Genomic DNA, 11,917 nt, shown 5'->3' on the forward strand with positions numbered 1-11,917 from the left:
TGCAGGAACGGGAATCAAACATTACTTCCTAGTCAAACAATGATTACTCTGAGGAATAATTCCGCAAATTAAGACAAAAATAAACGGTAAAAGTAAAGGTTCACAAATTAAATACTGTTTATTATATTAAACGGGCTTTGTAAATAATACTCAGAGATGTATGTAACATTTGGTAGTGGTATTAATGGTAGTAAAGGCACAAACACAAAGACTCACAGTCACACTGCATGCTCAAAGATACACAAAGATCAGAGGTAAAGTAAAAGAAAAACAATTTTATTTAAATATTCAACCCATCCCTCTCCTCTTCATCTGTGTCTTCCTCATACTCGTCACCAAAGTACTTGAGGGGAAAATATAAATGAACAAAATTAAATGAATCTAAAAAACAAAACAAAACAAAACAAAACAAAAAAACACCATTTTAAGTATATGATACTTTATCCCTTACCTCTTCAATTGAAGGAAGAGAAGGAAGAAGGGTAGTAGGAGGAGATGGAGAAGGAGGAGGGGGAGGAGTGGGAGGAGTTGGCATGTCATCCTCTTCTGAGGAACTGGGACAGAAGTCACTTTCCTGCAGAATACATCACACAAAACGACATCTGGATACACTTTATATATATATATATATATATATATATATATATATATATATATATATATATATATATATATATATATATATATATATATATATACACACCTGTATATCAGTAAATGTTTCTTTCTGGGTCGTCGTTCAGAGAAATGGATATGTACTCATTTCATTTTCCCCCACAGGTTAAATTCCAAGTGAGAATTTGTTGCAATATGGACTGTTCTGGGCTTCCCCAGGCACAGAGCAATATTTTCGGCCAAAATGGCCAATCTCCAGGGACATTTCCCGTGAACCGAGCTCCATCAGGGGCTTCAGCTATGGGCTTCCCCAGGCATGGAGCACTATTTTCGGGCAAAATGGTCAACCTCCTGGGACATTTCCCTTGGACCGAGCTCCATCAGGGGCTTCAGCTACGGGCTTCCCCAGGCACGGTGCACTTTTTTCGGGCAAAATGGTCAACCTCCAGGGACATTTCCCTTGAACCGAGCTCCATCAGGGGCTTCAGTACTGGGCTTCCCCAGGCATGGAGCACTATTTTCGGGCAAAATGGCAGACTTCCAGGGACGGTTCCCTTGAACCGAGCTCCATCAGGGGCTTCAGCTATGGGCTTCCCCAGGCACAGAGCAATATTTTCGGCCAAAATGGCCAACCTCCAGGGACATTTCCCGTGAACCGAGCTCCATCAGGGGCTTCAGCTATGGGCTTCCCCAGGCATGGAGCACTATTTTCGGGCAAAATGGTCAACCTCCTGGGACATTTCCCTTGGACCGAGCTCCATCAGGGGCTTCAGCTACGGGCTTCCCCAGGCACGGTGCACTTTTTTCGGGCAAAATGGTCAACCGCCAGGGACATTTCACTTGGACCGAGCTCCACCAGGGGCTTCAGCTATGGGCTTCCCCAGGCATGGTGCACTATTTTCTGGCAAAATGGTCAACCTCCAGGGACATTTCCCTTGAACCGAGCTCCATCAGGGGCTTCAGTACTGGGCTTCCCCAGGCATGGAGCACTATTTTCGGGCAAAATGGCAGGCTTCCAGGGACGGTTCCCTTGAACCGAGCTCCATCAGGGGCTTCAGCTATGGGCTTCCCCAGGCACGGTGCACTATTTTCGGGCAAAATGCCCAACCTCCAGGGACATTTCCCTTGAACCGAGCTCCATCAAGGAAATGAAAAAAAAAAAAGCTCGGTTCAAGGGAAATGTCCCTGGAGGTTTGGCATTTTGCCCGAAAATAGTGCACCGTGCCTGGGGAAGCCCATAGCTGAAGCCCCTGGTCGAGCTCGGTTCGAGGGAAATGTCCCTGGAGGTTGGCCATTTTGCCCGAAAATAGTGCTCCATGCCTGGGGAAGCCCAGTACTGAAGCCCCTGATGGAGCTCGCTTCAAGGGAAATGTCCCTGGAGGTTGACCATTTTGCCCGACAATATTGCACCGTGAATGGGGAAGCCCATAGCTGAAGCCCCTGATGGAGCTCGGTTTAATGGAAATGTCCCTGGAGGTTGGCCATTTTGCCTGAAAATAGTGCACCATGCCTGTGGAAGCCCATAGCTGAAGCCCCTGGTGGAGCTCGGTTCAAGGGAAATGTCCCTGGAGGTTGACCATTTTGCCCGAAAATAGTGCTCCGTGCCTGGGGAAGCCCATAGCTGAAGCCCCTGGTGGAGCTCGGTTCAAGGGAAATGTCCCTGGAGGTTGACCATTTTGGCCGAAAATAGTGCACCGTGCCTGGGGAAGCCCATAGCTGAAGCCCCTGGTGGAGCTCGGTTCAAGGGAAATGTCCCTGGATGTTGGCCATTTTGCCCGAAAATAGTGCTCCATGCCTGGGGAAGCCCAGTACTGAAGCCCCTGATGGAGCTCGGTTCAAGGGAAATGTCCCTGGAAGTCTGCCATTTTGCCCGAAAATAGTGCACCGTGCCTGGGGAAGCCCATAGCTGAAGCCCCTGATGGAGCTCGGTTCAAGGGAAATGTCCCTGGAGGTTAACCATTTTGCCCGAAAATAGTGCACCGTGCCTGGGGAAGCCCATAGCTGAAGCCCCTGATGGAGCTCGGTTCAAGGGAAACGTCCTTGGAAGTCTGCCATTTTGCCCGAAAATAGTGCACCGAGCCTGGGGAAGCCCACAGCCGAAAGCCCCTGGTGGTTCTCAGTGTCTCCGGTGGGGTTTTTTTCCGGTGAGAATTTGTTACAATAAGCTACTCTGACTTCATCTGTCACGAAATAAATACTTGTGAAAATAAAGGATGCGATGAAGGGAGTTTTGTTCTTTATATATATATATCTTTGGTGCACAGACCAGCCCTAAAAAGTCCATTGTTCAGCTGTATCATGTGTCAAAATTAATGCAATTTAATGTTGTGGCTAAAGGACGTGGTGTCTTCTTCTTGTTCTTCTTCTTCTTTTTTTTTTAAGAAAAAAATTCTGGTGAACTCCATACAGTGCCTCGACAAATGAACTTGTTAATTTGCCTGGCCTTATTTTGATATGTATATATATATATATATATATATATATATATATATATATATATATATATATATATATATATATATATATATATATATATATATATATGTATGTATGTATATGTATATACACACAAACACACACACACACACACACACACACACACACACACACACACACACACACACACACACACCTGTATGTCAGTAAATGCTTCTTTCTGGGTTGTCGTTCAGAGAAATGGATATGTACTCATTTCATTTTTCCCTACAGGCTAAATTCCAAGTGGGAGTTTGTTGCAATATGGACTGTTTGTTATTATTATATAATAATATTAACTAGTCAGAATAACAGACTTCATCTGTCACGAAATAAGTATCTTTACAGGATACACTTAAATTCTTGTTGTAAATTTCATTTAAACACTTATACAAATACTTCTGACTAGTTTATATTATTATTTTGTGCCACTAAAATATTATTTATAAAATACTATTAAATTTGCTTTCACATCCCTAATAGCAAGATGCTCCCTAGTGGTCCATTGGAATATCCATCCATCTCCCAGTGGCTAATGGACGTGATGTGTTTTTTTTAAAGAAAAAAATTCTAGTGAACTCCAAAATGGTCTTGTTAACTTGCCTGACCATATATTTTGTGATATATATATATATATATATATATACACCTGTATGCCTGTATTTTTTATTATTATTATTATTTATTTATTTATTTATTTATTTATTTTTTAAAAACTCTATTTATTTGCACGTCTCTGTTTTTTTCTGTGTTCAAAATAGATATGATGACAGTGTTCGCACACTGACACAGTACCAGGCCATTTTGGCGGTAGCCAGGAACGACTTCCTGTCAACTCTCTCCAGCCTGGGCATCACTGGAACGGTTCTGCGCTGGGTAGAATCCTATCTCTCTGACAGATCCTTCAAGGTATCATGGAGGGGAGGTATTTCTGAAACTCAGCAACTGGCGTTCCACAGGGGTCAGTTCTGGATCCACTCCTCTTTTCTATCTATACCACATCTCTAGGGCAGGTGATTGAGTCTCATGGCTTCTCATATCATTGCTATGCTGATGACACCCAGCTCCATTTGTCCTTCCAGCCTGACGATCCATCCGTCTCTGCACGCATCTCTGCTTGCCTTTCGGACATCTCGGTCTGGATGAAGGAAAACCATCTTAAACTTAACCTGGCAAAATCTGAGCTTCTCGTCATCCCAGCCTGTCCCTCAATCAACCACAACCTCACAGTACAGCTCGGCTCACTCACACTCGTGCCAACCAGGATGGCCAGGAACCTTGGGGGTGATTCTTGATGATGGTTTGACCTTTGCAGACCATATCTCAGCAACTGCAAGGTCCTGTAGGTTCATCCTTTACAACATCAAGAAAATCCGACCCTACATCACCAAACAGGCTACACAGATTCTAGTCCAGGCTCTTGTTATCTCTAAACTGGACTACTGCAACTCACTGCTTTCAGGCCTCCCAGCCAGCTCCATCAAACCCCTTGAGATGATTCAGAATGCTGCAGTGTGCCTCGTCTTCAACCAGTCCAAAAGAACCCATGTCACACACACCTTCATCTCCCTCCACTGGCTTCCAGTAGCTGCCCGCATGAAGTTCAAGGCCTTGAAGCTCACCTACAAGACCTTGTCAGGAACAGCACCCTCCTACCTCAACTCTCTCCTGAAGGCCTACGTTCCCTCTCGCAATCTGCGATCGATTAGCGACCGACATTTAGCAGTTCCAACTCAGCGTGGCGCAAGGTCCCTCTCCAAAATCTTCACACTAACTGTTCCTCAGTGGTGGAATGCATTTCCAATCTCAATCCGGACCGCAGAATCTCTCTGCAACTTCAAAAAACAACTAAAGACCCACCTCTTCTATGAACACCTAACAAACTCATAATAAAAATAAAAAAATAAAAAATGCACTTACACCTCTACTCTGCACTTTGCTTCTTCTGGAATTCAATTAATAGATCTTGTATGGTAGCACTTCTTATATTGTTCTCTGCTTGATATCGCTTTGCTTGTATCTTTCTCATTTGTAAGTCACTTTGGATAAAAGCGTCTGCTAAGGGAATAAATGTAAATGTAAATCTTTCAGAAGCTCGTCTCAAGCGCACAGGTTCTCTCAACAGAGGAGACCAGCTATCGCCGCTACTGCGCGGCACTTTTGGTGTTACGTCACTTTCAGTGCCCGGCAGCTGTGCAAGGCCTGACCATGAGTGCATCTATTTTAACGGTCTAAACGACTTTTCTCTTTTAATATGCTGTGGTGGTTATTTACAAATGTGTTCATTAAAAATTCTGCCTTTCCATTGTTCTTCAGGTGTCAGAGTGGGTCAACAGGAAGGAAGTTGACGACAGGGTGTTGATTGGCTTCGGCCGAAATGAAAGGATGCAGCGAGCTGCCTGTTTTGCCTTGACAAAGGAGGAGGAAGCTGTAAGTTCTTCCGCTAGCCCATGATTTTAGTGGGGATTTTGAAAGTGTATATAATTGTGTCTATACTGTACCTTACAGAAATTGTTCAGCCTGTGGTTCAGATCATCTGCATTTTATTCCTGAGACAACTGTAAAATTAAGTGCCTGCGTATTTCTCGTTCACACAGTGGTTGCAGGCATATTACATGCACATCCGCCCAAGAGTGATCAGGAGTGACCTGAACTGTGGCAGGTTCTTCCTTTCGTCAGCTGGCACTGCTTTGCTCACAGTTTCGAATGACCTCAGTGTGCTCCACAAAGTGTACGTACCTACACAATTCGACGTACTCGTGCGTAATTGTTCACTTTCTATACGGAAAATATCAGACCCGATCATATTACAATTAACATTTCTTGTAACCTTTTCTTTCTGCAGTTATGAAGAAAGCTGGAGTGTGGGCACACTCGAAAACTTTTTAAGAGCCACCAGTTGTCAGGCGAGAGGTGCTTTAGAGACAGCGGCGGCTAACCTGACGGACACGGAGAAGGAGGCCTTGTAGTCTTACCTGGCCTACAACACTGCTGTGGCCAAAATGCGCAGAGTACGTACGCCACAGACTGTAGTGGCCACGGCTACACTGCTGGACTCCTTGGCAGGGTAGGGTTCTTCATCTTAAACAGACACGAAACATCACAATTGCGTGCATTTGTTGTTCACCTAATTTCTAATATGTTAACACATGCCTTCTTTCCTTTTACAGCTCTGACACCGACCGGTTTTACCGTCTATCGGGCACAAATTCTTTGGACTTTGCAGACTTTTTAATGAAGTTTCCGGCATTGGCACCAAACTCTACACGTTAAAGGTAGGGTTTCCGGGCGATCGTGTCTTCTACGACAAGTGGCGTGCCGCCCAAAAGGCCAAAAGAATGGAACGGCTGCTGAGTAAGTACCCTGTTCAATAAATACCACGTTGACTACCAAAATGAATTTTTTTAAAAATTGACAAGGGAGCAAATCTATGGTCTCCACCCACAAGCTCAAATCGTTTCTGTTGTGATTTGTTCCTTTCGATACCTGACGTGTGTGACTGAAGTTATTTTATTCTTCGTTATAGAGGGCTTTACCAGAAAACCCCAAGAAAGCAGGGTGAAATATGGGATTCTGAAGGAAGGGTGGAAGAACAAATGTCCAAAGCCAGCGGACGTTTTGGCGGCCTGGAAACCAGCCACCAAACTTGTCATCGAGACTGACGAGGACCTCCGCCGGAACGTGTCTCAGCAGACGTGGAAAGGCCTGGCCATCAAAGATTTTGGTGGAGAGAAAGGGCTAGGTAAAAAAAAACAACAACAAAAAAAACCTTTTGTTATTTTTGTAATGAGGGGAGAAGTTATTATTACTTAAATTATGGTTTTGCTATTTTGCTATTTGTAATTTACCTTACAACCTAACAGAAAAAATTTAAACAAAACACTGTTTGTAAACCTGTTGATTTTGTTCTTTTCATCTGATGCATATTGTTTTGCTCTCTTTTGCAGGAGCTGTTGCAACCCAACCCTTTTCCAAGGGTGACATCGTGTGTGATTACCATGGGAAGGTAATCACATATGCCCAGGGAAAAGTCATGATCCAAAATCTACAGGATGAAGCAGGGTACCTGTTTTTCTTCAGGACCGGCCAGAGGCATCTCTGCATCGACGCCCAGACTTTTCCCTGTGAATGCCACCCCTGTGCAGACACTGTGGGCAGAGGAGTGAAGCATTCATCCAAGTAAGCCAACCTATGTCCTGAACCTTTCGTTTTGAAGGTGAATGGACAGGACGTGGATGTCATCCTCTTCAGGGCCCTGCGGGACATCAGTGTGGACACTGAACTGAAGTTTGACTATGGGGTGAAAAGGAAGTCCTTCCGAGGAGAGGGCCAGGATCTGCAATGGCTAGATGAGTGATGTTGCTCATCTGATGCTGTGTTATGCTAATCAAAAGGGGGTTCAGATCCCTATGTTGTAAATTATATATATATTTGAAAAGCCTAATTCTGTGTAGACTATTAATAAGAATTTTTTTTCCCATCCACTTTTGCTAAATAAAAATGTGACTAGAGTATGTATTTTGTCTTGACTTGTGCTCGTTTAGGGTGGCTATTAACAGACACAATCTTTTTGACACAATCTTTGGTAGTTTAATTCAAATTCAAACTTGAAATCCTGGGGGAAAGCCTATATCTTCTGTGCCAACAGCAGCAGCACAGGGCCATTAAGGAAGACAAAAGAGTGGGGGATGAGGGTGGGTGGGTAGGTGACAGAAGGACCTGTGTGAAACAAGACACAGACAGAATTTGTGTAGGTGAGGAGAGCAAACAACAAATTCTTCAACCTATTTCAACCAGAGCATTTATTCTCTGACGTCTTACCTTGTGCACACGGAGCATAGACCAGCGAATTCGGCCAGCTATGTGATAATAACATGTTGTAAATATTTGAATAGCCTCATTCTGTGTAGACTATATATATATATATATATATATATATATATATATATATATATATATATATATATATATATATATATACATACAGTTGTTATGTGACTGCCAGGGTGATTTCACATCTTTAAGCTGAAATTGAGTTGAGTTTTTGATATACGTGTATAAGTAATACCCTATCATCCAACCATCCATCCATCTTCTACCGCTTACTCCTTCTTCAGGGTCGCGGGGGAACCTGGAGCCAATCCCAGGGGCATCGGGCACAAGGCGGGGTACACCCTGGACAGGGTCCCAGTGCATCGCAGGGCACAACTTTATGTCTAACAAGCTATAACAAGTTATAAATAACATGCTAACAAGATAACATGCTAAAAAGCTATAAATATCATATAAATATCAGGTTTTTTTTCACACACACACACACACACACATACAAACACCCTATCATATATTTTTAAAATACCCTTTTTAATTTAGATTGATTTCATTTTGTTCAATTATATTTTTTCCCCCTCAAGTATTTTGGTGATGAAGAGGACGAGGAAGACAGATGATGATTAGAAAAAATTTTGGAATTCTGGTCTCCTTCTGTCAAACTAAGTGATAGTAATATAAATTACTCACTTACTGCATCATTAACTTAAACTATAACTAAAGATAGCTGCTTTTGCATGAGTAGGTACACAATGACAGCTAATTTGTTAATGGTATGACTAACAATAAAATGTGTAAATACAATTAAAGCTGGCTTTATGTCGAACAAGCTATAACAAGCTATAAATAACATGCTAACAAGTTAACATTCTAAAAAGCTATAAATATCATGGCAACACTTTTTTTTAAACTGGGTCTTTTTTTTAAAAAAAAGTGTCTAAATTTTTTTATTTTTATTTTATTTATTTATTTTTTTAACCCCATGCTCTTTCACACGAAGTTGTTGCAGCACCCTGACGTATGTGTGTGAAATATTTGGCCACCATAGGTATTTCATTTGTGAAAATTGTGCCCACAGGTAAGCAAACCCCTCTCTCTCACGGTGATTATTGTGATGGATAATTCCGTAATAACTGTGAGGTTTGATTTCTCTGTAATCAAATATCAGTTTACATTTATTTTATGTTCTCAGTAACTGAATATGGCAGAGGACAGTGGACGGGGGTACAGTTCTGACCATTTAAGCGTAAGCATGCCTAAAGGAAGTCCATCTATATTTTAAAATAATGATTTTTATATCATGCATAAATATTTTGTATGTCAATAAAAGTTTAATTATGCTGCTTTTCCCCAGGCATCCACTTACATTCTGTCTCGAACAGTAAGCAGTATAGACTTTATTTTGTTAAATGTCATTTTCATTGAATGTCATACATTAATATAAAAAAGTGTATCCAGATGTAGTTTAGTGTGATGTATTCTGCAGGAAAGTGACTTCTGTCTCAGTTCCTCAGAAGAGGATGACATGCCACCTCCTCCCCCTCCTCCTTCTCCATCTCCTCCTACTCCCCTCTTCCTTCTCTTCCTCCAGAATGTAAGTGGATGCCTGGGGAAAAGCAGCAAAATTCAACTTTTATTGATGGAATTCCTTTAGGCATGCTTACGCTTGAATGGTCAGAACTGTACGACCGTCCACAGTCCTCTGCCATATTCAGTTACTGAGAACATAAAATAAATGTAAATTGATAATTGATTACAGAGAAATCAAACATCACAGTGTCACGAGTTCCCCTTTTTGCAGCGCGCTGTGGAGTATGTGAGCGCGCGTGCACGAGCCGGTGCACCTGCTTTTCCCTTGTGCACAATCGTGACATTTCTACACGTGCATTTGTTTACGTGTCTGTCATGTCTCCTCCCCGTTCTGTCATTGGTTGTAGTCTCAGGTGTGTCTGAATCGTCCTCAGCCGTCATTCATTACGAGGCTGATTATGTCCGCATATATACCGCGCGCCTCCCAGCACACAGCGCGGAATGTTGAATGGATGAGTTAGATAGTCGAGTAGTTTAGAGTCCTTGCGATCAAGAACCGCAGTCCATCGTTTCATGTTTCATGTTTCATGTTTCATGTTTCATGTTTCATGTTTCATGTTTCATGTTTCATGTTTCATGTTTCTTAGTTCTTAGTTCTTAGTTCATGTCCTGTGTAGTTTCGTTTGTTAAGTTCCCGCTGGTTTCTCCGCTACCAGTCCCTCGCTGCTGTTTATGTTTCATGTTTGGTATTTCGACCCTGTATCCCGAGACCACGACGTTGATTCCCGCCTTGCCTCGTTTATGGCTGTTTGTCGATCGCCTGATCCTTGCATGCTACTGGATTACGTTGTTTGATCACGTTTTGGATTTGTCTGCCTGTCTCTCTATAAATAAAACTGTTGTTCAACCTGCACTTGCATCCTACCTTAACTCCGTTGCGTCACGAAACGTGACACACAGTAATTACTGAAATTATCCATCATAATAATCACTGTGTGAGAGAGGGGTTTGCTTACCTGTGGGCACAATTTTCACAAATGAAATACCTATGGTGGCCAAATATTTCACACACACACACACACACACACACAAATGTCAGGGTGCTGCAACAACTTCGTGTGAAAGAGCATGGGTTTAAAAAAAACAAACAAACAAACAAAAAAAAAAAACATATTAGACACTTTAAAAAAAAGACCCAGTTTTTTTTAAAAAATAGTTTTGCCATGTTATTTATAGCTTGTTATAGCTTGTTAGATGTAAAGCCAGCTTTAATTGTGTTTACACATTTTATTGTTAGTCATACCATTAACAAATTAGCTGTCATTGTGTACCTACTCATGCAAAAGAAGCTATTCAACTAGCTAGTCTACACAGAATTAGGCTATTCAAATATTTACAACATATTATTATCACATAGCTGTCACGATTCCCCCTTGAAGCAGCGTGCTCTAAGCGCGAATGCGCGAGCACCTGCTTTTCCGCTGTTGACCGTAGTGACATTGGGACACGTGTGTTTTGTTTATGTTTGTCATGTCTCCTCCCTGTTCCGTCATTGGCTGGGAATTCACGTGGGTCTGTATTGCTCCAAGCTGATAGCAGTTTACACGCTAATCAGGTCCGCATATATACCACGCGCTTCCCAGCACTGTTTGCCTGTTTGCCTGACCTCTTGCATGTTTATGGATCACGTTTTGGATTTGTCTGCCTGCCAGTCTCTACAAATAAACAACTGTTGTCCTGCACTTGCATCTGCCTCATCTCTGCTCTGTCACGATTTGTGACAATAGCTGGCCGAATTCACTGCTCTGTGCTCTGTGTGCACAAGGTAAGATGTCAGAGAATAAATACTCTGGTTGAAATAGGATGAAGAATTTGTTTACTCTCCTCACCTACACAAATTCTGTGTCTTGTTTCACACAGGTCCTTCTGTCACCTACCCACTGACCCTCATCCCCCACTCTTTTGTCTTTCTTAATGGCCCTGTGCTGCTGCTGTTGGCACAGAAGATACAGGCTTTCCCCTAGGATTTCAAGTTTGAATTTGAATTAAACTACCAAAAATTGTGTCAAAAAGATTCTGTTAATAGCCACTCTAAATGAGCACAAGTGAAGACAAAATACATACTCTAGTCACATTTTTATTTAGCAAATGTGGATGGGGAAAAAAAAATTCTTAGTAATGGTCTACACAGAATTAGGCTTTTCAAATATCTATATAATTTACAACATGGGGATCAGAACCCTGTTTGACTAGCATAGCACATCAGATGAGCAACATCACTTTTTTTTGTTAGGTTGTAAGGTAAATTACAAATAGCAAAACCATAATTTAAGTAATAACTTCTCCCCTCATTACAAAAATAACAAAAAAGGTGTTTTTTTTTTTTTTTTTTTTTTTTTTTTTTTTTTTTTTTTACTTAGCCCTTTCTCTCCACCAAAATCTTTGATGGCCAGGCCTTTCCATGTCT

The sequence above is a fragment of the Ictalurus punctatus genome, chromosome 24 (genome assembly GCF_001660625.3).
Source record: "Ictalurus punctatus breed USDA103 chromosome 24, Coco_2.0, whole genome shotgun sequence".
NCBI classification, from domain to species: domain Eukaryota; kingdom Metazoa; phylum Chordata; class Actinopteri; order Siluriformes; family Ictaluridae; genus Ictalurus; species Ictalurus punctatus.